Source organism: Symsagittifera roscoffensis, chromosome 6 (genome assembly GCF_963678635.1).
Source record: "Symsagittifera roscoffensis chromosome 6, txSymRosc1.1, whole genome shotgun sequence".
NCBI classification, from domain to species: domain Eukaryota; kingdom Metazoa; phylum Xenacoelomorpha; order Acoela; family Convolutidae; genus Symsagittifera; species Symsagittifera roscoffensis.
Window position 1 is genome coordinate 32,474,879 of NC_087067.1, and position 27,268 is coordinate 32,502,146.

Consider the following 27,268-nt stretch of genomic DNA (forward strand, 5'->3'; position numbering starts at 1 on the left):
CCAAAAAGTTAAGCCTAATCGAGCGTGGTGCAAAAAACGAAAATTTCAAAATTTTTGTTCTTTTCTGTCTAAATTTTATTTTTTCAATATCCTATCACAATTTTGGACTCAGAACTATTCCAACGAGCCCAAAACGACTTCTTTAGCTTCAGTATTCGTGGAGAAATCATCAGTTGAAATTTTGGGGGGAGCTGAAATTCGGCCATTTTGGAAGAAAATCGACCTAAAAGCTAACTTTTAAGTTAGTGCAATTTTTTTCTTGCATTTTTTATAAAATGGGGTGCTCTCTGCTGTCGCAGAGTGCATTCCAAGAAACTTATCAAATAGATTTGAAAACTTACCTATTTAATAAGTTTGTCACAACAATTAGGCTAAAAGCATCTATCAGTATCCTGGCTGGTATTCGACCATATGCCACTAACGTTGAGTGAGCGGCTATCATGCCATAAATGGTCATCTAAGACACCTTGTACACGCTCCGTAAGTTTTGACCAGCCGATTTGGCCATAAAACTCATTGGGCCAAAAAAATTCGAAAATTGTCAATTTTTCAAATTTTGTTTGAATTGCATAAATTATAACGTGAGCGTGCAAAATTTTACATGGTATAAGAGCATATTTCTACTCTCGCGCGAGGGCGAGTGTTTTAAAAGTAATGTACATAGTTATATGCTAGTCAGGATATAAATGGAAGCGGAATTACTCAAATGCCTAAGGCAGAACCGCAGATTCTGTCTTTGTCCACATCGTTAAGCCCATGTCGTATGTAACGGCACAAACGCAGATGGTTATAATGTAGTCTACTGTACTCTTACGATAGATTTACTAGCCAGCAGGGGAGTTTTGTTAGGGCGAAGTGTCGTTATGGCTACCTCTTTTCAACTTTCCCCCTTGACCTTTCATAAGTTGGTCCGGGAGCAACCCAGCTCTCAACCCAGTCGGATAAATATAAATTTTTATGATGCGAGCTGTTTTTTCATTGTTGTGTTCAAGGCATGTACCAAAATTAGGAAAAGGTTTAGTTATCGCTTCTCGGCCTTTTGGCTAAGATCATGTGTAGTATCTGTTCTTGTCAGCTTAATATCTGGCATGCTGGGCATAGCCTGGCACCAATATTAAACTGAATTTTACTTCCCGAGTTAACACCGAAACTTGCTTCAGTTGACTCACGGATTGTTCCGGTCTTACACTACCATCGGGAGCAGTCCACTTGAAAATTCTGAACCTGCAAATTACCTTAATAGAGTGAAGATGTCAGTATGAAGAGTCTAATTGAGCCTGGTGAATTGCGCGAACGGCCATAACTTGCCCAAAAAACTTAAGACTTCCAAATTTTTCTATTTCTATCGTAAGACCATCGTCAAATCTTGGGGGACTGAGAAAATGAACCAATTTGGTCGAACCAGTTCAAAGTTATGAGTTCTTGAAAGCTCGGTGATGCCAAAAAGTTAAGCCTAATCGAGCGTGGTGCAAAAAACGAAAATTTCAAAATTTTTGTTCTTTTCTGTCTAAATTTTATTTTTTCAATATCGTATCACAATTTTGGACTCAGAACTATTCCAACGAGCTCAAAACGACTTCTTTAGCTGCAGTGTTCGTGGAGTAATCATCAGTTGAAATTTTGGGGGGAGCTGAAATTCGGCCATTTTGGAAGAAAATCGACCTAAAAGCTAACTTTAAAGTTAGTGCAATTTTTTTCTTGCATTTTTCATAAAATGGGGTGCTCTCTGCTGTCGCAGAGTGCATTCAAAGAAACTTATCAAATATATTTGAAAACTTACCTATTTAATAAGTTTATCACAACAATTAGGCTAAAAGCATCTATCAGTATCCTGGCTGGTATTCGACCATATGCCACTAACGTTGAGTGAGCGGCTATCATGCCATAAATGGTCATCTAAGACACCTTGTACACGCTCCGTAGGTTTTGACCAGCCGATTTGGCCATAAAACTCATTGGGCCAAAAAAATTCGAAAATTGTCAATTTTTCAAATTTTGTTTGAATTGCATAAATTATAACGTGAGCGTGCAAAATTTTACATGGTATAAGAGCATATTTCTACTCTCGCGCGAGAGCGAGTGTTTTAAAAGTAATTTACGTAGTTATATGCTAGTCAGGATATAAATGGAAGCGGAATTACTCAAATGCCTAAGGCAGAACCGCAGATTCTGTCTTTGTCCACATCGTTAAGCCCATGTCGTATGTAACGGCACAAACGCAGATGGTTATAATGTAGTCTACTGTACTCTTACGATAGATTTACTAGCCAGCAGGGGAGTTTTGTTAGGGCGAAGTGTCGTTATGGCTACCTCTTTTCAACTTTCCCCCTTGACCTTTCATAAGTTGGTCCGGGAGCAACCCAGCTCTCAACCCAGTCGGATAAATATAAATTTTTATGATGCGAGCTGTTTTTTCATTGTTGTGTTCAAGGCATGTACCAAAATTAGGAAAAGGTTTAGTTATCGCTTCTCGGCCTTTTGGCTAAGATCATGTGTAGTATCTGTTCTTGTCAGCTTAATATCTGGCATGCTGGGCATAGACTGGCACCAATATTAAACTGATTTTTACTTCCCGAGATAACACCGAAGCTTGCTTCAGTTGACTCACGGATTGTCCCGGTCTTACACTACCATCGGGAGCAGTCCACCTGAAAATTCTGAACCTGCAAATTACCTTAATAGAGTGAAGATGTCAGTATGAAGAGTCTAATTGAGACTGGTGAATTGCGCGAACGGCCATAACTTGCCCAAAAAACTTAACACTTCCAAATTTTGCTATTTCTATCGTAAGACCATCGTTAAATCTTGGGGGACTGAGAAAATGAACCAATTTTGTCGAACCAGTTCAAAGTTATGAGTTCTTGAAAGCTCGGTGATGCCAAAAAGTTAAGCCTAATCGAGCGTGGTGCAAAAAACGAAAATTTCAAAATTTTTGTTCTTTTCTGTCTAAATTTTATTTTTTCAATATCGTATCACAATTTTGGACTCAGAACTATTCCAACGAGCTCAAAACGACTTCTTTAGCTTCAGTGTTCGTGGAGTAATCATCAGTTGAAATTTTGGGGGGAGCTGAAATTCGGCCATTTTGGAAGAAAATCGACCTAAAAGCTAACTTTTAAGTTAGTGCAATTTTTTTCTTGCATTTTTCATAAAATGGGGTGCTCTCTGCTGTCGCAGAGTGCATTCAAAGAAACTTATCAAATAGATTTGAAAACTTACCTATTTAATAAGTTTGTCACAACAATTAGGCTAAAAGCATCTATCAGTATCCTGGCTGGTATTCGACCATATGCCACTAACGTTGAGTGAGCGGCTATCATGCCATAAAGGGTCATCTAAGTGAGCGTGCAATTATAACGTGAGCGTGCAAAATTTTACATGGTATAAGAGCATATTTCTACTCTCGCGCGAGGGCGAGTGTTTTAAAAGTAATGTACATAGTTATATGCTAGTCAGGATATAAATGGAAGCGGAATTACTCAAATGCCTAAGGCAGAACCGCAGATTCTGTCTTTGTCCACATCGTTAAGCCCATGTCGTATGTAACGGCACAAACGCAGATGGTTATAATGTAGTCTACTGTACTCTTACGATAGATTTACTAGCCAGCAGGGGAGTTTTGTTAGCGCGAAGTGTCATTATGGCTACCTCTTTTCAACTTTCCCCCTTGACCTTTCATAAGTTGGTCCGGGAGCAACCCAGCTCTCAACCCAGTCGGATAAATATAAATTTTTATGATGCGAGCTGTTTTTTCATTGTTGTGTTCAAGGCATGTACCAAAATTAGGAAAAGGTTTAGCTATCGCTTCTCGGCCTTTTGGCTAAGATCATGTGTAGTATCTGTTCTTGTCAGCTTAATATCTGGCATGCTGGGCATAGCCTGGCACCAATATTAAACTGATTTTTACTTCACGAGTTAACACCGAAGCTTGCTTCAGTTGACTCACAGATTGTCCCGGTCTTACACTACCATCGGGAGCAGTCCACCTGAAAATTCTGAACCTGCAAATTACCTTAATAGAGTGAAGATGTCAGTATGAAGAGTCTAATTGAGCCTGGTGAATTGCGCGAACGGCCATAACTTGCCCAAAAAACTTAAGACTTCCAAATGTTTCTATTTCTATCGTAAGACCATCGTCAAATCTTGGAGGACTGAGAAAATGAACCAATTTCGTCGAACCAGTTCAAAGTTATGAGTTCTTGAAAGCTCGGTGATGCCAAAAAGTTAAGCCTAATCGAGCGTGGTGCAAAATACGAAAATTTCAAAATTTTTGTTCTTTTCTGTCTAAATTTTATTTTTTCAATATCGTATCACAATTTTGGACTCAGAAAAATTCCAACGAGCCCAAAACGACTTCTTTAGCTTCAGTGTTCGTGGTGAACTCATCAGTTGAAATTTTGGGGGGAGCTGAAATTCGGCCATTTTGGAAGAAAATCGACCTAAAAGCTAACTTTTAAGTTAGTGCAATTTTTTTCTTGCATTTTTTATAAAATGGGGTGCTCTCTGCTGTCGCAGAGTGCATTCAAAGAAACTTATCAAATAGATTTGAAAACTTACCTATTTAATGAGTTTGTCACAACAATTAGGCTAAAAGCATCTATCAGTATCCTGGCTGGTATTCGACCATATGCCACTAACGTTGAGTGAGCGGCTATCATGCCATAAAGGGTCATCTAAGACACCTTGTACACGCTCCGTAGGTTTTGACCAGCCGATTTGGCCATAAAACTCATTGGGCCAAAAAAATTCTGAAAATTGTCAATTTTTCAAATTTTGTTTGAATTGCATAAATTATAACGTGAGCGTGCAAAATTTTACATGGTATAAGAGCATATTTCTACTCTCGCGCGAGGGCGAGTGTTTTAAAAGTAATGTACATAGTTATATGCTAGTTAGGATATAAATGGAAGCGGAATTACTTAAATGCCTAAGGCAGAACCGCAGATTCTGTCTTTGTCCACATCGTTAAGCCCATGTCGTATGTAACGGCACAAACGCAGATGGTTATAATGTAGTCTACTGTACTCTTACGATAGATTTACTAGCCAGCAGGGGAGTTTTGTTAGGGCGAAGTGTCGTTATGGCTACCTCTTTTCAACTTTCCCCCTTGACCTTTCATAAGTTGGTCCGGGAGCAACCCAGCTCTCAACCCAGTCGGATAAATATAAATTTTTATGATGCGAGCTGTTTTTTCATTGTTGTGTTCAAGGCATGTACCAAAATTAGGAAAAGGTTTAGTTATCGCTTCTCGGCCTTTTGGTTAAGATCATGTGTAGTATCTGTTCTTGTCAGCTTAATATCTGGCATGCTGGGCATAGCCTGGCACCAATATTAAACTGATTTTTACTTCCCGAGTTAACACCGACGCTTGCTTCAGTTGACTCACGGATTGTCCCGGTCTTACACTACCATCGGGAGCAGTCCACCTGAAAATTCTGAACCTGCAAATTACCTTAATAGAGTGAAGATGTCAGTATGAAGAGTCTAATTGAGACTGGTGAATTGCGCGAACGGCCATAACTTGCCCAAAAAACTTAACACTTCCAAATTTTGCTATTTCTATCGTAAGACCATCGTCAAATCTTGGGGGACTGAGAAAATGAATCAATTTCGTCGAACCAGTTCAAAGTTATGAGTTCTTGAAAGCTCGGTGATGCCAAAAAGTTAAGCCTAATCGAGCGTGGTGCAAAAAACGAAAATTTCAAAATTTTTGTTCTTTTCTGTCTAAATTTTATTTTTTCAATATCGTATCACAATTTTGGACTCAGAACAATTCCAACGAGCCCAAAACGACTTCTTTAGCTTCAGTGTTCGTGGAGAAATCATCAGTTGAAATTTTGGGGGGAGCTGAAATTCGGCCATTTTGGAAGAAAATCGACCTAAAAGCTAACTTTTAAGTTAGTGCAATTTTTTTCTTACATTTTTTATAAAATGGGGTGCTCTCTGCTGTCGCAGAGTGCATTCAAAGAAACTTATCAAATAGATTTGAAAACTTACCTATTTAATAAGTTTGTCACAACAATTAGGCTAAAAGCATCTATCAGTATCCTGGCTGGTATTCGACCATATGCCACTAACGTTGAGTGAGCGGCTATCATGCCATAAATGGTCATCTAAGACACCTTGTACACGCTCCGTAGGTTTTGACCAGCCGATTTGGCCATAAAACTCATTGGGCCAAAAAAATTCGAAAATTGTCAATTTTTCAAATTTTGTTTGAATTGCATAAATTATAACGTGAGCGTGCAAAATTTTACATGGTATAAGAGCATATTTCTACTCTCGCGCGAGGGCGAGTGTTTTAAAAGTAATGTACATAGTTATATGCTAGTCAGGATATAAATGGAAGCGGAATTACTCAAATGCCTAAGGCAGAACCGCAGATTCTGTCTTTGTCCACATCGTTAAGCCCATGTCGTATGTAACGGCACAAACGCAGATGGTTATAATGTAGTCTACTGTACTCTTACGATAGATTTACTAGCCAGCAGGGGAGTTTTGTTAGGGCGAAGTGTCGTTATGGCTACCTCTTTTCAACTTTCCCCCTTGACCTTTCATAAGTTGGTCCGGGAGCAACCCAGCTCTCAACCCAGTCGGATAAATATAAATTTTTATGATGCGAGCTGTTTTTTCATTGTTGTGTTCAAAGCATGTACCAAAATTAGGAAAAGGTTTAGTTATCGCTTCTTGGCCTTTTGATTAGATCATGTGTAGTATCTGTTCTTGTCAGCTTAATATCTGGCATGCTGGGCATAGCCTGGCACCAATATTAAACTGATTTTTACTTCCCGAGTTAACACCGAAGCTTGCTTCAGTTGACTCACGGATTGTCCCGGTCTTACACTACCATCGGGAGCAGTCCACCTGAAAATTCTGAACCTGCAAATTACCTTAATAGAGTGAAGATGTCAGTATGAAGAGTCTAATTGAGACTGGTGAATTGCGCGAACGGCCATAACTTGCCCAAAAAACTTAACACTTCCAAATTTTGCTATTTCTATCGTAAGACCATCGTCAAATCTTGGGGGACTGAGAAAATGAACCAATTTTGTCGAACCAGTTCAAAGTTATGAGTTCTTGAAAGCTCGGTGATGCCAAAAAGTTAAGCCTAATCGAGCGTGGTGCAAAAAACGAAAATTTCAAAATTTTTGTTCTTTTCTGTCTAAATTTTATTTTTTCAATATCGTATCACAATTTTGGACTCAGAACTATTCCAACGAGCTCAAAACGACTTCTTTAGCTTCAGTGTTCGTGGAGTAATCATCAGTTGAAATTTTGGGGGGAGCTGAAATTCGGCCATTTTGGAAGAAAATCGACCTAAAAGCTAACTTTTAAGTTAGTGCAATTTTTTTCTTGCATTTTTCATAAAATGGGGTGCTCTTTGCTGTCGCAGAGTGCATTCAAAGAAACTTATCAAATAGATTTGAAAACTTACCTATTTAATAAGTTTATCACAACAATTAGGCTAAAAGCATCTATCAGTATCCTGGCTGGTATTCGACCATATGCCACTAACGTTGAGTGAGCGACTATCATGCCATAAATGGTCATCTAAGACACTTTGTACACGCTCCGTAGGTTTTGACCAGCCGATTTGGCCATAAAACTCATTGGGCCAAAAAAATTCGAAAATTGTCAATTTTTCAAATTTTGTTTGTATTGCATAAATTATAACGTGAGCGTGCAAAATTTTACATGGTATAAGAGCATATTTCTACTCTCGCGCGAGGGCGAGTGTTTTAAAAGTAATGTACAAAGTTATATGCTAGTCAGGATATAAATGGAAGCGGAATTACTCAAATGCCTAAGGCAGAACCGCAGATTCTGTCTTTGTCCACATCGTTAAGCCCATGTCGTATGTAACGGCACAAACGCAGATGGTTATAATGTAGTCTACTGTACTCTTACGATAGATTTACTAGCCAGCAGGGGAGTTTTGTTAGGGCGAAGTGTCGTTATGGCTACCTCTTTTCAACTTTCCCCCTTGACCTTTCATAAGTTGGTCCGGGAGCAACCCAGCTCTCAACCCAGTCGGATAAATATAAATTTTTATGATGCGAGCTGTTTTTTCATTGTTGTGTTCAAGGCATGTACCAAAATTAGGAAAAGGTTTAGTTATCGCTTCTCGGCCTTTTGGCTAAGATCATGTGTAGTATCTGTTCTTGTCAGCTTAATATCTGGCATGCTGGGCATAGCCTGGCACCAATATTAAACTGATTTTTACTTCCCGAGTTAACACCGAAGCTTGCTTCAGTTGACTCACGGATTGTCCCGGTCTTACACTACCATCGGGAGCAGTCCACTTGAAAATTCTGAACCTGCAAATTACCTTAATAGAGTGAAGATGTCAGTATGAAGAGTCTAATTGAGACTGGTGAATTGCGCGAACGGCCATAACTTGCCCAAAAAACTTAAGACTTCCAAATTTTGCTATTTCTATCGTAAGACCATCGTCAAATCTTGGGGGACTGAGAAAATGAACCAATTTTGTCGAACCAGTTCAAAGTTATGAGTTCTTGAAAGCTCGGTGATGCCAAAAAGTTAAGCCTAATCGAGCGTGGTGCAAAAAACGAAAATTTCAAAATTTTTGTTCTTTTCTGTCTAAATTTTATTTTTTCAATATCGTATCACAATTTTGGACTCAGAACTATTCCAACGAGCTCAAAACGACTTCTTTAGCTTCAGTGTTCGTGGAGTAATCATCAGTTGAAATTTTGGGGGGAGCTGAAATTCGGCCATTTTGGAAGAAAATCGACCTAAAAGGTAACTTTTAAGTTAGTGCAATTTTTTTCTTGCATTTTTCATAAAATGGGGTGCTCTTTGCTGTCGCAGAGTGCATTCAAAGAAACTTATCAAATAGATTTGAAAACTTACCTATTTAATAAGTTTATCACAACAATTAGGCTAAAAGCATCTATCAGTATCCTGGCTGGTATTCGACCATATGCCACTAACGTTGAGTGAGCAGCTATCATGCCATCGATGGTCATCTAAGACACCCTGTACACGCTCCGTAGGTTTTGACCAGCCGATTTGGCCATAAAACTCATTGGGCCAAAAAAATTCTGAAAATTGTCAATTTTTCAAATTTTGTTTGAATTGCATAAATTATAACGTGAGCGTGCAAAATTTTACATGGTATAAGAGCATATTTCTACTCTCGCGCGAGGGCGAGTGTTTTAAAAGTAATGTACATAGTTATATGCTAGTCAGGATATAAATGGAAGCGGAATTACTCAAATGCCTAAGGCAGAACCGCAGATTCTGTCTTTGTCTACATCGTTAAGCCCATGTCGTATGTAACGGCACAAACGCAGATGGTTATAACGTAGTCTACTGTACTCTTACGATAGATTTACTAGCCAGCAGGGGAGTTTTGTTAGGGCGAAGTGTCATTATGGCTACCTCTTTTCAACTTTCCCCCTTGACCTTTCATAAGTTGGTCCGGGAGCAACATAGCTCTCAACCCAGTCGGATAAATATAAATTTTTATGATGCGAGCTGTTTTTTCATTGTTGTGTTCAAGGCATGTACCAAAATTAGGAAAAGGTTTAGCTATCGCTTCTCGGCCTTTTGGCTAAGATCATGTGTAGTATCTGTTCTTGTCAGCTTAATATCTGGCATGCTGGGCTTAGCCTGGCACCAATATTAAACTGATTTTTACTTCCCGAGTTAACACCGAAGCTTGCTTCAGTTGACTCACGGATTGTCCCGGTCTTACACTACCATCGGGAGCAGTCCACTTGAAAATTATGAACCTGCAAATTACCTTAATAGAGTGAAGATGTCAGTATGAAGAGTCTAATTGAGACTGGTGAATTGCGCGAACGGCCATAACTTGCCCAAAAAATTAACACTTCCAAATTTTGCTATTTCTATCGTAAGACCATCGTCAAATCTTGGGGGACTGAGAAAATGAACCAATTTTGTCGAACCAGTTCAAAGTTATGAGTTCTTGAAAGCTCGGTGATGCCAAAAAGTTAAGCCTAATCGAGCGTGGTGCAAAAAACGAAAATTTCAAAATTTTTGTTCTTTTCTGTCTAAATTTTATTTTTTCAATATCGTATCACAATTTTGGACTCAGAACTATTCCAACGAGCTCAAAACGACTTCTTTAGCTTCAGTGTTCGTGGAGTAATCATCAGTTGAAATTTTGGGGGGAGCTGAAATTCGGCCATTTTGGAAGAAAATCGACCTAAAAGCTAACTTTTAAATTAGTGCAATTTTTTTCTTGCTTTTTTCATAAAATGGGGTGCTCTCTGCTGTCGCAGAGTGCATTCATAGAAACTTATCAAATAGATTTGAAAACTTACCTATTTAATAAGTTTATCACAACAATTAGGCTAAAAGCATCTATCAGTATCCTGGCTGGTATTCGACCATATGCCACTAACGTTGAGTGAGCAGCTATCATGCCATCGATGGTCATCTAAGACACCCTGTACACGCTCCGTAGGTTTTGACCAGCCGATTTGGCCATAAAACTCATTGGGCCAAAAAAATTCTGAAAATTGTCAATTTTTCAAATTTTGTTTGAATTGCATAAATTATAACGTGAGCGTGCAAAATTTTACATGGTATAAGAGCATATTTCTACTCTCGCGCGAGGGCGAGTGTTTTAAAAGTAATGTACATAGTTATATGCTAGTCAGGATATAAATGGAAGCGGAATTACTCAAATGCCTAAGGCAGAACCGCAGATTCTGTCTTTGTCTACATCGTTAAGCCCATGTCGTATGTAACGGCACAAACGCAGATGGTTATAACGTAGTCTACTGTACTCTTACGATAGATTTACTAGCCAGCAGGGGAGTTTTGTTAGGGCGAAGTGTCATTATGGCTACCTCTTTTCAACTTTCCCCCTTGACCTTTCATAAGTTGGTCCGGGAGCAACATAGCTCTCAACCCAGTCGGATAAATATAAATTTTTATGAAGCGAGCTGTTTTTTCATTGTTGTGTTCAAGGCATGTACCAAAATTAGGAAAAGGTTTAGCTATCGCTTCTCGGCCTTTTGGCTAAGATCATGTGTAGTATCTGTTCTTGTCAGCTTAATATCTGGCATGCTGGGCTTAGCCTGGCACCAATATTAAACTGATTATTACTTCCCGAGTTAACACCGAAGCTTGCTTCAGTTGACTCACGGATTGTCCCGGTCTTACACTACCATCGGGAGCAGTCCACCTGAAAATTCTGAACCTGCATATTACCTTAATAGAGTGAAGATGTCAGTATGAAGAGTCTAATTGAGACTGGTGAATTGCGCGAACGGCCATAACTTGCCCAAAAAATTAACACTTCCAAATTTTGCTATTTCTATCGTAAGACCATCGTCAAATCTTGGGGGACTGAGAAAATGAACCAATTTTGTCGAACCAGTTCAAAGTTATGAGTTCTTGAAAGCTCGGTGATGCCAAAAAGTTAAGCCTAATCGAGCGTGGTGCAAAAAACGAAAATTTCAAAATTTTTGTTCTTTTCTGTCTAAATTTTATTTTTTCAATATCGTATCACAATTTTGGACTCAGAACTATTCCAACGAGCTCAAAACGACTTCTTTAGCTTCAGTGTTCGTGGAGTAATCATCAGTTGAAATTTTGGGGGGAGCTGAAATTCGGCCATTTTGGAAGAAAATCGACCTAAAAGCTAACTTTTATGTTAGTGCAATTTTTTTCTTGCATTTTTCATAAAATGGGGTATTCTCTGCTGTCGCAGAGTGCATTCAAACAAACTTATCAAATAGATTTGAAAACTTACCTATTTAATAAGTTTATCACAACAATTAGGCTAAAAGCATCTATCAGTATCCTGGCTGGTATTCGACCATATGCCACTAACGTTGAGTGAGCAGCTATCATGCCATCGATGGTCATCTAAGACACCCTGTACACGCTCCGTAGGTTTTGACCAGCCGATTTGGCCATAAAACTCATTGGGCCAAAAAAATTCTGAAAATTGTCAATTTTTCAAATTTTGTTTGAATTGCATAAATTATAACGTGAGCGTGCAAAATTTTACATGGTATAAGAGCATATTTCTACTCTCGCGCGAGGGCGAGTGTTTTAAAAGTAATGTACATAGTTATATGCTAGTCAGGATATAAATGGAAGCGGAATTACTCAAATGCCTAAGGCAGAACCGCAGATTCTGTCTTTGTCTACATCGTTAAGCCCATGTCGTATGTAACGGCACAAACGCAGATGGTTATAACGTAGTCTACTGTACTCTTACGATAGATTTACTAGCCAGCAGGGGAGTTTTGTTAGGGCGAAGTGTCATTATGGCTACCTCTTTTCAACTTTCCCCCTTGACCTTTCATAAGTTGGTCCGGGAGCAACATAGCTCTCAACCCAGTCGGATAAATATAAATTTTTATGATGCGAGCTGTTTTTTCATTGTTGTGTTCAAGGCATGTACCAAAATTAGGAAAAGGTTTAGCTATCGCTTCTCGGCCTTTTGGCTAAGATCATGTGTAGTATCTGTTCTTGTCAGCTTAATATCTGGCATGCTGGGCATAGCCTGGCACCAATATTAAACTGATTTTTACTTCCCGAGTAAACACCGAAGCTTGCTTCAGTTGACTCACGGATTGTCCCGGTCTTACACTACCATCGGGAGCAGTCCACCTGAAAATTCTGAAACTGCAAATTACCTTAATAGAGTGAAGATGTCAGTATGAAGAGTCTAATTGAGACTGGTGAATTGCGCGAACGGCCATAACTTGCCCAAAAAACTTAAGACTTCCAAATTTTGCTATTTCTATCGTAAGACCATCGTCAAATCTTGGGGGACTGAGAAAATGAATCAATTTCGTCGAACCAGTTCAAAGTTATGAGTTCTTGAAAGCTCGGTGATGCCAAAAAGTTAAGCCTAATCGAGCGTGGTGCAAAAAACGAAAATTTCAAAATTTTTGTTATTTTCTGTCTAAATTTTATTTTTTCAATATCGTATCACAATTTTGGACTCAGAACAATTCCAACGAGCTCAAAACGACTTCTTTAGCTTCAGTGTTCGTGGAGTAATCATCAGTTGAAATTTTGGGGGGAGCTGAAATTCGGCCATTTTGGAAGAAAATCGACCTAAAGGCTAACTTTTAAGTTAGTGCAATTTTTTTCTTGCATTTTTCATAAAATGGGGTGCTCTCTGCTCTCGCAGAGTGCATTCAAAGAAACTTATCAAATAGATTTGAAAACTTACCTATTTAATAAGTTTATCACAACAATTAGGCTAAACGCATCTATTAGTATCCTGGCTGGTATTCGACCATATGCCACTAACGTTGAGTGAGCGGCTATCATGCCATAGATGGTCATCTAAGACACCCTGTACACGCTCCGTAGGTTTTGACCAGCCGATTTGGCCATAAAACTCATTGGGCCAAAAAAATTCTGAAAATTGTCAATTTTTCAAATTTTGTTTGAATTGCATAAATTATAACGTGAGCGTTCAAAATTTTACATGGTATAAGAGCATATTTCTACTCTCGCGCGAGGGCGAGTGTTTTAAAAGTAATGTACATAGTTATATGCTAGTCAGGATATAAATGGAAGCGGAATTACTCAAATGCCTAAGGCAGAACCGCAGATTCTGTCTTTGTCTACATCGTTAAGCCCATGTCGTATGTAACGGCACAAACGCAGATGGTTATAACGTAGTCTACTGTACTCTTACAATAGATTTACTAGCCAGCAGGGGAGTTTTGTTAGGGCGAAGTGTCATTATGGCTACCTCTTTTCAACTTTCCCCCGTGACCTTTCATAAGTTGGTCCGGGAGCAACATAGCTCTCAACCCAGTCGGATAAATATAAATTTTTATGATGCGAGCTGTTTTTTCATTGTTGTGTTCAAGGCATGTACCAAAATTAGGAAAAGGTTTAGCTATCGCTTCTCGGCCTTTTGGCTAAGATCATGTGTAGTATCTGTTCTTGTCAGCTTAATATCTGGCATGCTGGGCATAGCCTGGCACCAATATTAAACTGATTTTTACTTCCCGAGTAAACACCGAAGCCTGCTTCAGTTGACTCACGGATTGTCCCGGTCTTACACTACCATCGGGAGCAGTCCACCTGAAAATTCTGAAACTGCAAATTACCTTAATAGAGTGAAGATGTCAGTATGAAGAGTCTAATTGAGACTGGTGAATTGCGCGAACGGCCATAACTTGCCCAAAAAACTTAAGACTTCCAAATTTTGCTATTTCTATCGTAAGACCATCGTCAAATCTTGGGGGACTGAGAAAATGAATCAATTTCGTCGAACCAGTTCAAAGTTATGAGTTCTTGAAAGCTCGGTGATGCCAAAAAGTTAAGCCTAATCGAGCGTGGTGCAAAAAACGAAAATTTCAAAATTTTTGTTATTTTCTGTCTAAATTTTATTTTTTCAATATCTATCACAATTTTGGACTCAGAACAATTCCAACGAGCTCAAAACGACTTCTTTAGCTTCAGTGTTCGTGGAGTAATCATCAGTTGAAATTTTGGGGGGAGCTGAAATTCGGCCATTTTGGAAGAAAATCAACCTAAAAGCTAACTTTTAAGTTAGTGCAATTTTTTTCTTGCATTTTTCATAAAATGGGGTGCTCTCTGCTGTCGCAGAGTGCATTCAAAGAAACTTATCAAATAGATTTGAAAACTTACCTATTTAATAAGTTTATCACAACAATTAGGCTAAACGCATCTATTAGTATCCTGGCTGGTATTCGACCATATGCCACTAACGTTGAGTGAGCGGCTATCATGCCATAGATGGTCATCTAAGACACCCTGTACACGCTCCGTAGGTTTTGACCAGCCGATTTGGCCATAAAACTCATTGGGCCAAAAAAATTCTGAAAATTGTCAATTTTTCAAATTTTGTTTGAATTGCATAAATTATAACGTGAGCGTGCAAAATTTTACATGGTATAAGAGCATATTTCTACTCTCGCGCGAGGGCGAGTGTTTTAAAAGTAATGTACATAGTTATATGCTAGTCAGGATATAAATGGAAGCGGAATTACTCAAATGCCTAAGGCAGAACCGCAGATTCTGTCTTTGTCTACATCGTTAAGCCCATGTCGTATGTAACGGCACAAACGCAGATGGTTATAACGTAGTCTACTGTACTCTTACGATAGATTTACTAGCCAGCAGGGGAGTTTTGTTAGGGCGAAGTGTCATTATGGCTACCTCTTTTCAACTTTCCCCCTTGACCTTTCATAAGTTGGTCCGGGAGCAACATAGCTCTCAACCCAGTCGGATAAATATAAATTTTTATGATGCGAGCTGTTTTTTCATTGTTGTGTTCAAGGCATGTACCAAAATTAGGAAAAGGTTTAGCTATCGCTTCTCGGCCTTTTGGCTAAGATCATGTGTAGTATCTGTTCTTGTCAGCTTAATATCTGGCATGCTGGGCATAGCCTGGCACCAATATTAAACTGATTTTTACTTCCCGAGTAAACACCGAGGCCTGCTTCAGTTGACTCACGGATTGTCCCAGTCTTACACTACCATCGGGAGCAGTCCACCTGAAAATTCTGAAACTGCAAATTACCTTAATAGAGTGAAGATGTCAGTATGAAGAGTCTAATTGAGACTGGTGAATTGCGCGAACGGCCATAACTTGCCCAAAAAACTTAAGACTTCCAAATTTTGCTATTTCTATCGTAAGACCATTGTCAAATCTTGGGGGACTGAGAAAATGAATCAATTTCGTCGAACCAGTTCAAAGTTATGAGTTCTTGAAAGCTCGGTGATGCCAAAAAGTTAAGCCTAATCGAGCGTGGTGCAAAAAACGAAAATTTCAAAATTTTTGTTATTTTCTGTCTAAATTTTATTTTTTCAATATCTATCACAATTTTGGACTCAGAACAATTCCAACGAGCTCAAAACGACTTCTTTAGCTTCAGTGTTCGTGGAGTAATCATCAGTTGAAATTTTGGGGGGAGCTGAAATTCGGCCATTTTGGAAGAAAATCGACCTAAAAGCTAACTTTTAAGTTAGTGCAATTTTTTTCTTGCATTTTTCATAAAATGGGGTGCTCTCTGCTCTCGCAGAGTGCATTCAAAGAAACTTATCAAATAGATTTGAAAACTTACCTATTTAATAAGTTTATCACAACAATTAGGCTAAACGCATCTATTAGTATCCTGGCTGGTATTCGACCATATGCCACTAACGTTGAGTGAGCGGCTATCATGCCATAGATGGTCATCTAAGACACCCTGTACACGCTCCGTAGGTTTTGACCAGCCGATTTGGCCATAAAACTCATTGGGCCAAAAAAATTCTGAAAATTGTCAATTTTTCAAATTTTGTTTGAATTGCATAAATTATAACGTGAGCGTTCAAAATTTTACATGGTATAAGAGCATATTTCTACTCTCGCGCGAGGGCGAGTGTTTTAAAAGTAATGTACATAGTTATATGCTAGTCAGGATATAAATGGAAGCGGAATTACTCAAATGCCTAAGGCAGAACCGCAGATTCTGTCTTTGTCTACATCGTTAAGCCCATGTCGTATGTAACGGCACAAACGCAGATGGTTATAACGTAGTCTACTGTACTCTTACGATAGATTTACTAGCCAGCAGGGGAGTTTTGTTAGGGCGAAGTGTCATTATGGCTACCTCTTTTCAACTTTCCCCCTTGACCTTTCATAAGTTGGTCCGGGAGCAACATAGCTCTCAACCCAGTCGGATAAATATAAATTTTTATGATGCGAGCTGTTTTTTCATTGTTGTGTTCAAGGCATGTACCAAAATTAGGAAAAGGTTTAGCTATCGCTTCTCGGCCTTTTGGCTAAGATCATGTGTAGTATCTGTTCTTGTCAGCTTAATATCTGGCATGCTGGGCATAGCCTGGCACCAATATTAAACTGATTTTTACTTCCCGAGTAAACACCGAAGCCTGCTTCAGTTGACTCACGGATTGTCCCGGTCTTACACTACCATCGGGAGCAGTCCACCTGAAAATTCTGAAACTTCAAATTACCTTAATAGAGTGAAGATGTCAGTATGAAGAGTCTAATTGAGACTGGTGAATTGCGCGAACGGCCATAACTTGCCCAAAAAACTTAAGACTTCCAAATTTTGCTATTTCTATCGTAAGACCATTGTCAAATCTTGGGGGACTGAGAAAATGAATCAATTTCGTCGAACCAGTTCAAAGTTATGAGTTCTTGAAAGCTCGGTGATGCCAAAAAGTTAAGCCTAATCGAGCGTGGTGCAAAAAACGAAAATTTCAAAATTTTTGTTATTTTCTGTCTAAATTTTATTTTTTCAATATCTATCACAATTTTGGACTCAGAACAATTCCAACGAGCTCAAAACGACTTCTTTAGCTTCAGTGTTCGTGGAGTAATCATCAGTTGAAATTTTGGGGGGAGCTGAAATTCGGCCATTTTGGAAGAAAATCGACCTAAGCTAACTTTTAAGTTAGTGCAATTTTTTTCTTGCATTTTTCATAAAATGGGGTGCTCTCTGCTGTCGCAGAGTGCATTCAAAGAAACTTATCAAATAGATTTGAAAACTTACCTATTTAATAAGTTTATCACAACAATTAGGCTAAAAGCATCTATCAGTATCCTGGCTGGTATTCGACCATATGCCACTAACGTTGAGTGAGCAGCTATCATGCCATCGATGGTCATCTAAGACACCCTGTACACGCTCCGTAGGTTTTGACCAGCCGATTTGGCCATAAAACTCATTGGGCCAAAAAAATTCTGAAAATTGTCAATTTTTCAAATTTTGTTTGAATTGCATAAATTATAACGTGAGCGTGCAAAATTTTACATGGTATAAGAGCATATTTCTACTCTCGCGCGAGGGCGAGTGTTTTAAAAGTAATGTACATAGTTATATGCTAGTCAGGATATAAATGGAAGCGGAATTACTCAAATGCCTAAGGCAGAACCGCAGATTCTGTCTTTGTCTACATCGTTAAGCCCATGTCGTATGTAACGGCACAAACGCAGATGGTTATAACGTAGTCTACTGTACTCTTACGATAGATTTACTAGCCAGCAGGGGAGTTTTGTTAGGGCGAAGTGTCATTATGGCTACCTCTTTTCAACTTTCCCCCTTGACCTTTCATAAGTTGGTCCGGGAGCAACATAGCTCTCAACCCAGTCGGATAAATATAAATTTTTATGATGCGAGCTGTTTTTTCATTGTTGTGTTCAAGGCATGTACCAAAATTAGGAAAAGGTTTAGCTATTGCTTCTCGGCCTTTTGGCTAAGATCATGTGTAGTATCTGTTCTTGTCAGCTTAATATCTGGCATGCTGGGCATAGCCTGGCACCAATATTAAACTGATTTTTACTTCCCGAGTTAACACCGAAGCTTGCTTCAGTTGACTCACGGATTGTCCCCGGTCTTACACTACCATCGGGAGCAGTCCACCTGAAAATTCTGAACCTGCAAATTACCTTAATAGAGTGAAGATGTCACAATGAAGAGTCTAATTGAGACTGGTGAATTGCGCGAACGGCCATAACTTGCCCAAAAAACTTAAGACTTCCAAATTTTGCTATTTCTATCGTAAGACCATCGTCAAATCTTGGGGGACTGAGAAAATGAATCAATTTCGTCGAACCAGTTCAAAGTTATGAGTTCTTGAAAGCTCGGTGATGCCAAAAGTTAAGCCTAATCGAGCGTGGTGCAAAAAACGAAAATTTCAAAATTTTTGTTATTTTCTGTCTAAATTTTATTTTTTCAATATCGTATCACAATTTTGGACTCAGAACAATTCCAACGAGCTCAAAACGACTTCTTTAGCTTCAGTGTTCGTGGAGTAATCATCAGTTGAAATTTTGGGGGGAGCTGAAATTCGGCCATTTTGGAAGAAAATCGACCTAAAAGCTAACTTTTAAATTAGTGCAATTTTTTTCTTGCATTTTTCATAAAATGGGGTGCTCTCTGCTGTCGCAGAGTGCATTCAAAGAAACTTCTCAAATAGATTTGAAAACTTACCTATTTAATAAGTTTATCACAACAATTAGGCTAAAAGCATCTATCAGTATCCTGGCTGGTATTCGACAATATGCCACTAACGTTGAGTGAGCAGCTATCATGCCATCGATGGTCATCTAAGACACCCTGTACACGCTCCGTAGGTTTTGACCAGCCGATTTGGCCATAAAACTCATTGGGCCAAAAAAATTCTGAAAATTGTCAATTTTTCAAATTTTGTTTGAATTGCATAAATTATAACGTGAGCGTGCAAAATTTTACATGGTATAAGAGCATATTTCTACTCTCGCGCGAGGGCGAGTGTTTTAAAAGTAATGTACATAGTTATATGCTAGTCAGGATATAAATGGAAGCGGAATTACTCAAATGCCTAAGGCAGAACCGCAGATTCTGTCTTTGTCTACATCGTTAAGCCCATGTCGTATGTAACGGCACAAACGCAGATGGTTATAACGTAGTCTACTGTACTCTTACGATAGATTTACTAGCCAGCAGGGGAGTTTTGTTAGGGCGAAGTGTCATTATGGCTACCTCTTTTCAACTTTCCCCCTTGACCTTTCATAAGTTGGTCCGGGAGCAACATAGCTCTCAACCCAGTCGGATAAATATAAATTTTTATGATGCGAGCTGTTTTTTCATTGTTGTGTTCAAGGCATGTACCAAAATTAGGAAAAGGTTTAGCTATCGCTTCTCGGCCTTTTGGCTAAGATCATGTGTAGTATCTGTTCTTGTCAGCTTAATATCTGGCATGCTGGGCATAGCCTGGCACCAATATTAAACTGATTTTTACTTCCCGAGTTAACACCGAAGCTTGCTTCAGTTGACTCACGGATTGTCCCGGTCTTACACTACCATCGGGAGCAGTCCACCTGAAAATTCTGAACCTGCAAATTACCTTAATAGAGTGAAGATGTCAGTATGAAGAGTCTAATTGAGACTGGTGAATTGCGCGAACGGCCATAACTTGCCCAAAAAAATTAAGACTTCCAAATTTTGCTATTTCTATCGTAAGACCATCGTCAAATCTTGGGGGACTGAGAAAATGAATCAATTTCGTCGAACCAGTTCAAAGTTATGAGTTCTTGAAAGCTCGGTGATGCCAAAAAGTTAAGCCTAATCGAGCGTGGTGCAAAAAACGAAAATTTCAAAATTTTTGTTATTTTCTGTCTAAATTTTATTTTTTCAATATCGTATCACAATTTTGGACTCAGAACAATTCCAACGAGCTCAAAACGACTTCTTTAGCTTCAGTGTTCGTGGAGTAATCATCAGTTGAAATTTTGGGGGGAGCTGAAATTCGGCCATTTTGGAAGAAAATCGACCTAAAAGCTAACTTTTAAGTTAGTGCAATTTTTTTCTTGCATTTTTCATAAAATGGGGTGCTCTCTGCTGTCGCAGAGTGCATTCAAAGAAACTTATCAAATAGATTTGAAAACTTACCTATTTAATAAGTTTATCACAACAATTAGGCTAAAAGCATCTATCAGTATCCTGGCTGGTATTCGACCATATGCCACTAACGTTGAGTGAGCGGCTATCATGCCATAGATGGTCATCTAAGACACCCTGTACACGCTCCGTAGGTTTTGACCAGCCGATTTGGCCATAAAACTCATTGGGCCAAAAAAATTCTGAAAATTGTCAATTTTTCAAATTTTGTTTGAATTGCATAAATTATAACATGAGCGTGCAAAATTTTACATGGTATAAGAGCATATTTCTACTCTCGCGCGAGGGCGAGTGTTTTAAAAGTAATGTACATAGTTATATGCTAGTCAGGATATAAATGGAAGCGGAATTACTCAAATGCCTAAGGCAGAACCGCAGATTCTGTCTTTGTCTACATCGTTAAGCCCATGTCGTATGTAACGGCACAAACGCAGATGGTTATAACGTAGTCTACTGTACTCTTACGATAGATTTACTAGCCAGCAGGGGAGTTTTGTTAGGGCGAAGTGTCATTATGGCTACCTCTTTTCAACTTTCCCCCTTGACCTTTCATAAGTTGGTCCGGGAGCAACATAGCTCTCAACCCAGTCGGATAAATATAAATTTTTATGATGCGAGCTGTTTTTTCATTGTTGTGTTCAAGGCATGTACCAAAATTAGGAAAAGGTTTAGCTATCGCTTCTCGGCCTTTTGGCTAAGATCATGTGTAGTATCTGTTCTTGTCAGCTTAATATCTGGCATGCTGGGCATTGCCTGGCACCAATATTAAACTGATTTCTACTTCCCGAGTTAACACCGAAGCTTGCTTCAGTTGACTCACGGATTGTCCCGGTCTTACACTACCATCGGGAGCAGTCCACCTGAAAATTCTGAACCTGCATATTACCTTAATAGAGTGAAGATGTCAGTATGAAGAGTCTAATTGAGACTGGTGAATTGCGCGAACGGCCATAACTTGCCCAAAAAAATTAAGACTTCCAAATTTTGCTATTTCTATCGTAAGACCATCGTCAAATCTTGGGGGACTGAGAAAATGAATCAATTTCGTCGAACCAGTTCAAAGTTATGAGTTCTTGAAAGCTCGGTGATGCCAAAAAGTTAAGCCTAATCGAGCGTGGTGCAAAAAACGAAAATTTCAAAATTTTTGTTATTTTCTGTCTAAATTTTATTTTTTCAATATCGTATCACAATTTTGGACTCAGAACAATTCCAACGAGCTCAAAACGACTTCTTTAGCTTCAGTGTTCGTGGAGTAATCATCATTTGAAATTTTGGGGGGAGCTGAAATTCGGCCATTTTGGAAGAAAATCGACCTAAAAGCTAACTTTTAAGTTAGTGCAATTTTTTTCTTGCATTTTTCATAAAATGGGGTGCTCTCTGCTGTCGCAGAGTGCATTCAAAGAAACTTATCAAATAGATTTGAAAACTTACCTATTTAATAAGTTTATCACAACAATTAGGCTAAAAGCATCTATCAGTATCCTGGCTGGTATTCGACCATATGCCACTAACGTTGAGTGAGCGGCTATCATGCCATAGATGGTCATCTAAGACACCCTGTACACGCTCCGTAGGTTTTGACCAGCCGATTTGGCCATAAAACTCATTGGGCCAAAAAAATTCTGAAAATTGTCAATTTTTCAAATTTTGTTTGAATTGCATAAATTATAACATGAGCGTGCAAAATTTTACATGGTATAAGAGCATATTTCTACTCTCGCGCGAGGGCGAGTGTTTTAAAAGTAATGTACATAGTTATATGCTAGTCAGGATATAAATGGAAGCGGAATTACTCAAATGCCTAAGGCAGAACCGCAGATTCTGTCTTTGTCTACATCGTTAAGCCCATGTCGTATGTAACGGCACAAACGCAGATGGTTATAACGTAGTCTACTGTACTCTTACGATAGATTTACTAGCCAGCAGGGGAGTTTTGTTAGGGCGAAGTGTCATTATGGCTACCTCTTTTCAACTTTCCCCCTTGACCTTTCATAAGTTGGTCCGGGAGCAACATAGCTCTCAACCCAGTCGGATAAATATAAATTTTTATGATGCGAGCTGTTTTTTCATTGTTGTGTTCAAGGCATGTACCAAAATTAGGAAAAGGTTTAGCTATCGCTTCTCGGCCTTTTGGCTAAGATCATGTGTAGTATCTGTTCTTGTCAGCTTAATATCTGGCATGCTGGGCATAGCCTGGCACCAATATTAAACTGATTTTTACTTCCCGAGTTAACACCGAAGCTTGCTTCAGTTGACTCACGGATTGTCCCGGTCTTACACTACCATCGGGAGCAGTCCACCTGAAAATTCTGAACCTGCATATTACCTTAATAGAGTGAAGATGTCAGTATGAAGAGTCTAATTGAGACTGGTGAATTGCGCGAACGGCCATAACTTGCCCAAAAAAATTAAGACTTCCAAATTTTGCTATTTCTATCGTAAGACCATCGTCAAATCTTGGGGGACTGAGAAAATGAATCAATTTCGTCGAACCAGTTCAAAGTTATGAGTTCTTGAAAGCTCGGTGATGCCAAAAAGTTAAGCCTAATCGAGCGTGGTGCAAAAAACGAAAATTTCAAAATTTTTGTTATTTTCTGTCTAAATTTTATTTTTTCAATATCGTATCACAATTTTGGACTCAGAACAATTCCAACGAGCTCAAAACGACTTCTTTAGCTTCAGTGTTCGTGGAGTAATCATCAGTTGAAATTTTGGGGGGAGCTGAAATTCGGCCATTTTGGAAGAAAATCGACCTAAAAGCTAACTTTTAAGTTAGTGCAATTTTTTTCTTGCATTTTTCATAAAATGGGGTGCTCTCTGCTGTCGCAGAGTGCATTCAAAGAAACTTATCAAATAGATTTGAAAACTTACCTATTTAATAAGTTTGTCACAACAATTAGGCTAAAAGCATCTATCAGTATCCTGGCTGGTATTCGAACATATGCCACTAACGTTGAGTGAGCGGCTATCATGCCATAGATGGTCATCTAAGACACCCTGTACACGCTCCGTAGGTTTTGACCAGCCGATTTGGCCATAAAACTCATTGGGCCAAAAAAATTCTGAAAATTGTCAATTTTTCAAATTTTGTTTGAATTGCATAAATTATAACGTGAGCGTGCAAAATTTTACATGGTATAAGAGCAGATTTCTACTCTCGCGCGAGGGCGAGTGTTTTAAAAGTAATGTACATAGTTATATGCTAGTCAGGATATAAATGGAAGCGGAATTACTCAAATGCCTAAGGCAGAACCGCAGATTCTGTCTTTGTCTACATCGTTAAGCCCATGTCGTATGTAACGGCACAAACGCAGATGGTTATAACGTAGTCTACTGTACTCTTACGATAGATTTACTAGCCAGCAGGGGAGTTTTGTTAGGGCGAAGTGTCATTATGGCTACCTCTTTTCAACTTTCCCCCTTGACCTTTCATAAGTTGGTCCGGGAGCAACATAGCTCTCAACCCAGTCGGATAAATATAAATTTTTATGATGCGAGCTGTTTTTTCATTGTTGTGTTCAAGGCATGTACCAAAATTAGGAAAAGGTTTAGCTATTGCTTCTCGGCCTTTTGGCTAAGATCATGTGTAGTATCTGTTCTTGTCAGCTTAATATCTGGCATGCTGGGCATAGCCTGGCACCAATATTAAACTGATTTTTACTTCCCGAGTTAACACCGAAGCTTGCTTCAGTTGACTCACGGATTGTCCCCGGTCTTACACTACCATCGGGAGCAGTCCACCTGAAAATTCTGAACCTGCAAATTACCTTAATAGAGTGAAGATGTCAGTATGAAGAGTCTAATTGAGACTGGTGAATTGCGCGAACGGCCATAACTTGCCCAAAAAACTTAAGACTTCCAAATTTTGCTATTTCTATCGTAAGACCATCGTCAAATCTTGGGGGACTGAGAAAATGAATCAATTTCGTCGAACCAGTTCAAAGTTATGAGTTCTTGAAAGCTCGGTGATGCCAAAAGTTAAGCCTAATCGAGCGTGGTGCAAAAAACGAAAATTTCAAAATTTTTGTTATTTTCTGTCTAAATTTTATTTTTTCAATATCGTATCACAATTTTGGACTCAGAACAATTCCAACGAGCTCAAAACGACTTCTTTAGCTTCAGTGTTCGTGGAGTAATCATCAGTTGAAATTTTGGGGGGAGCTGAAATTCGGCCATTTTGGAAGAAAATCGACCTAAAAGCTAACTTTTAAATTAGTGCAATTTTTTTCTTGCATTTTTCATAAAATGGGGTGCTCTCTGCTGTCGCAGAGTGCATTCAAAGAAACTTCTCAAATAGATTTGAAAACTTACCTATTTAATAAGTTTATCACAACAATTAGGCTAAAAGCATCTATCAGTATCCTGGCTGGTATTCGACAATATGCCACTAACGTTGAGTGAGCAGCTATCATGCCATCGATGGTCATCTAAGACACCCTGTACACGCTCCGTAGGTTTTGACCAGCCGATTTGGCCATAAAACTCATTGGGCCAAAAAAATTCTGAAAATTGTCAATTTTTCAAATTTTGTTTGAATTGCATAAATTATAACGTGAGCGTGCAAAATTTTACATGGTATAAGAGCATATTTCTACTCTCGCGCGAGGGCGAGTGTTTTAAAAGTAATGTACATAGTTATATGCTAGTCAGGATATAAATGGAAGCGGAATTACTCAAATGCCTAAGGCAGAACCGCAGATTCTGTCTTTGTCTACATCGTTAAGCCCATGTCGTATGTAACGGCACAAACGCAGATGGTTATAACGTAGTCTACTGTACTCTTACGATAGATTTACTAGCCAGCAGGGGAGTTTTGTTAGGGCGAAGTGTCATTATGGCTACCTCTTTTCAACTTTCCCCCTTGACCTTTCATAAGTTGGTCCGGGAGCAACATAGCTCTCAACCCAGTCGGATAAATATAAATTTTTATGATGCGAGCTGTTTTTTCATTGTTGTGTTCAAGGCATGTACCAAAATTAGGAAAAGGTTTAGCTATCGCTTCTCGGCCTTTTGGCTAAGATCATGTGTAGTATCTGTTCTTGTCAGCTTAATATCTGGCATGCTGGGCATAGCCTGGCACCAATATTAAACTGATTTTTACTTCCCGAGTTAACACCGAAGCTTGCTTCAGTTGACTCACGGATTGTCCCGGTCTTACACTACCATCGGGAGCAGTCCACCTGAAAATTCTGAACCTGCAAATTACCTTAATAGAGTGAAGATGTCAGTATGAAGAGTCTAATTGAGACTGGTGAATTGCGCGAACGGCCATAACTTGCCCAAAAAAATTAAGACTTCCAAATTTTGCTATTTCTATCGTAAGACCATCGTCAAATCTTGGGGGACTGAGAAAATGAATCAATTTCGTCGAACCAGTTCAAAGTTATGAGTTCTTGAAAGCTCGGTGATGCCAAAAAGTTAAGCCTAATCGAGCGTGGTGCAAAAAACGAAAATTTCAAAATTTTTGTTATTTTCTGTCTAAATTTTATTTTTTCAATATCGTATCACAATTTTGGACTCAGAACAATTCCAACGAGCTCAAAACGACTTCTTTAGCTTCAGTGTTCGTGGAGTAATCATCAGTTGAAATTTTGGGGGGAGCTGAAATTCGGCCATTTTGGAAGAAAATCGACCTAAAAGCTAACTTTTAAGTTAGTGCAATTTTTTTCTTGCATTTTTCATAAAATGGGGTGCTCTCTGCTGTCGCAGAGTGCATTCAAAGAAACTTATCAAATAGATTTGAAAACTTACCTATTTAATAAGTTTATCACAACAATTAGGCTAAAAGCATCTATCAGTATCCTGGCTGGTATTCGACCATATGCCACTAACGTTGAGTGAGCGGCTATCATGCCATAGATGGTCATCTAAGACACCCTGTACACGCTCCGTAGGTTTTGACCAGCCGATTTGGCCATAAAACTCATTGGGCCAAAAAAATTCTGAAAATTGTCAATTTTTCAAATTTTGTTTGAATTGCATAAATTATAACGTGAGCGTGCAAAATTTTACATGGTATAAGAGCATATTTCTACTCTCGCGCGAGGGCGAGTGTTTTAAAAGTAATGTACATAGTTATATGCTAGTCAGGATATAAATGGAAGCGGAATTACTCAAATGCCTAAGGCAGAACCGCAGATTCTGTCTTTGTCTACATCGTTAAGCCCATGTCGTATGTAACGGCACAAACGCAGATGGTTATAACGTAGTCTACTGTACTCTTACGATAGATTTACTAGCCAGCAGGGGAGTTTTGTTAGGGCGAAGTGTCATTATGGCTACCTCTTTTCAACTTTCCCCCTTGACCTTTCATAAGTTGGTCCGGGAGCAACATAGCTCTCAACCCAGTCGGATAAATATAAATTTTTATGATGCGAGCTGTTTTTTCATTGTTGTGTTCAAGGCATGTACCAAAATTAGGAAAAGGTTTAGCTATTGCTTCTCGGCCTTTTGGCTAAGATCATGTGTAGTATCTGTTCTTGTCAGCTTAATATCTGGCATGCTGGGCATAGCCTGGCACCAATATTAAACTGATTTTTACTTCCCGAGTTAACACCGAAGCTTGCTTCAGTTGACTCACGGATTGTCCCCGGTCTTACACTACCATCGGGAGCAGTCCACCTGAAAATTCTGAACCTGCAAATTACCTTAATAGAGTGAAGATGTCAGTATGAAGAGTCTAATTGAGACTGGTGAATTGCGCGAACGGCCATAACTTGCCCAAAAAACTTAAGACTTCCAAATTTTGCTATTTCTATCGTAAGACCATCGTCAAATCTTGGGGGACTGAGAAAATGAATCAATTTCGTCGAACCAGTTCAAAGTTATGAGTTCTTGAAAGCTCGGTGATGCCAAAAGTTAAGCCTAATCGA

The 27,268-nt window shown here is 39.0% G+C and overlaps 19 non-coding genes across 19 annotated transcripts; all 19 read left to right on the forward strand.

The window, feature by feature from the left end:
- The first annotated feature begins 1,023 nt into the window (after positions 1–1,023).
- LOC134849679 (U2 spliceosomal RNA) lies at positions 1,024–1,214 on the forward strand. The gene has a single exon (XR_010163692.1). It is a non-coding gene; the product is annotated as a U2 spliceosomal RNA (small nuclear RNA).
- A 1,248-nt stretch (positions 1,215–2,462) lies between these two features.
- LOC134849582 (U2 spliceosomal RNA) lies at positions 2,463–2,653 on the forward strand. The gene has a single exon (XR_010163598.1). It is a non-coding gene; the product is annotated as a U2 spliceosomal RNA (small nuclear RNA).
- Positions 2,654–3,800: 1,147 nt separating this feature from the next.
- Positions 3,801–3,991, forward strand: LOC134849472 (U2 spliceosomal RNA). Its single transcript, XR_010163489.1, has one exon. It is a non-coding gene; the product is annotated as a U2 spliceosomal RNA (small nuclear RNA).
- A 1,249-nt stretch (positions 3,992–5,240) lies between these two features.
- On the forward strand, positions 5,241–5,431 carry LOC134849647 (U2 spliceosomal RNA). The gene has a single exon (XR_010163661.1). It is a non-coding gene; the product is annotated as a U2 spliceosomal RNA (small nuclear RNA).
- Positions 5,432–6,679: 1,248 nt separating this feature from the next.
- On the forward strand, positions 6,680–6,869 carry LOC134849743 (U2 spliceosomal RNA). Its single transcript, XR_010163751.1, has one exon. It is a non-coding gene; the product is annotated as a U2 spliceosomal RNA (small nuclear RNA).
- A 1,248-nt stretch (positions 6,870–8,117) lies between these two features.
- Positions 8,118–8,308, forward strand: LOC134849381 (U2 spliceosomal RNA). The gene has a single exon (XR_010163402.1). It is a non-coding gene; the product is annotated as a U2 spliceosomal RNA (small nuclear RNA).
- A 1,249-nt stretch (positions 8,309–9,557) lies between these two features.
- Positions 9,558–9,748, forward strand: LOC134849447 (U2 spliceosomal RNA). The gene has a single exon (XR_010163465.1). It is a non-coding gene; the product is annotated as a U2 spliceosomal RNA (small nuclear RNA).
- Positions 9,749–10,996: 1,248 nt separating this feature from the next.
- On the forward strand, positions 10,997–11,187 carry LOC134849527 (U2 spliceosomal RNA). Its single transcript, XR_010163544.1, has one exon. It is a non-coding gene; the product is annotated as a U2 spliceosomal RNA (small nuclear RNA).
- Positions 11,188–12,435: 1,248 nt separating this feature from the next.
- On the forward strand, positions 12,436–12,626 carry LOC134849440 (U2 spliceosomal RNA). Its single transcript, XR_010163458.1, has one exon. It is a non-coding gene; the product is annotated as a U2 spliceosomal RNA (small nuclear RNA).
- Positions 12,627–13,875: 1,249 nt separating this feature from the next.
- Positions 13,876–14,066, forward strand: LOC134849536 (U2 spliceosomal RNA). Its single transcript, XR_010163553.1, has one exon. It is a non-coding gene; the product is annotated as a U2 spliceosomal RNA (small nuclear RNA).
- Positions 14,067–15,314: 1,248 nt separating this feature from the next.
- Positions 15,315–15,505, forward strand: LOC134849670 (U2 spliceosomal RNA). The gene has a single exon (XR_010163683.1). It is a non-coding gene; the product is annotated as a U2 spliceosomal RNA (small nuclear RNA).
- A 1,248-nt stretch (positions 15,506–16,753) lies between these two features.
- Positions 16,754–16,944, forward strand: LOC134849537 (U2 spliceosomal RNA). Its single transcript, XR_010163554.1, has one exon. It is a non-coding gene; the product is annotated as a U2 spliceosomal RNA (small nuclear RNA).
- A 1,246-nt stretch (positions 16,945–18,190) lies between these two features.
- LOC134849546 (U2 spliceosomal RNA) lies at positions 18,191–18,382 on the forward strand. Its single transcript, XR_010163562.1, has one exon. It is a non-coding gene; the product is annotated as a U2 spliceosomal RNA (small nuclear RNA).
- A 1,248-nt stretch (positions 18,383–19,630) lies between these two features.
- On the forward strand, positions 19,631–19,821 carry LOC134849284 (U2 spliceosomal RNA). The gene has a single exon (XR_010163310.1). It is a non-coding gene; the product is annotated as a U2 spliceosomal RNA (small nuclear RNA).
- A 1,249-nt stretch (positions 19,822–21,070) lies between these two features.
- Positions 21,071–21,261, forward strand: LOC134849418 (U2 spliceosomal RNA). Its single transcript, XR_010163437.1, has one exon. It is a non-coding gene; the product is annotated as a U2 spliceosomal RNA (small nuclear RNA).
- A 1,249-nt stretch (positions 21,262–22,510) lies between these two features.
- Positions 22,511–22,701, forward strand: LOC134849285 (U2 spliceosomal RNA). The gene has a single exon (XR_010163311.1). It is a non-coding gene; the product is annotated as a U2 spliceosomal RNA (small nuclear RNA).
- A 1,249-nt stretch (positions 22,702–23,950) lies between these two features.
- LOC134849547 (U2 spliceosomal RNA) lies at positions 23,951–24,142 on the forward strand. The gene has a single exon (XR_010163563.1). It is a non-coding gene; the product is annotated as a U2 spliceosomal RNA (small nuclear RNA).
- A 1,248-nt stretch (positions 24,143–25,390) lies between these two features.
- On the forward strand, positions 25,391–25,581 carry LOC134849287 (U2 spliceosomal RNA). The gene has a single exon (XR_010163313.1). It is a non-coding gene; the product is annotated as a U2 spliceosomal RNA (small nuclear RNA).
- A 1,249-nt stretch (positions 25,582–26,830) lies between these two features.
- Positions 26,831–27,022, forward strand: LOC134849548 (U2 spliceosomal RNA). Its single transcript, XR_010163564.1, has one exon. It is a non-coding gene; the product is annotated as a U2 spliceosomal RNA (small nuclear RNA).
- The last annotated feature ends 246 nt before the right edge of the window (positions 27,023–27,268 follow it).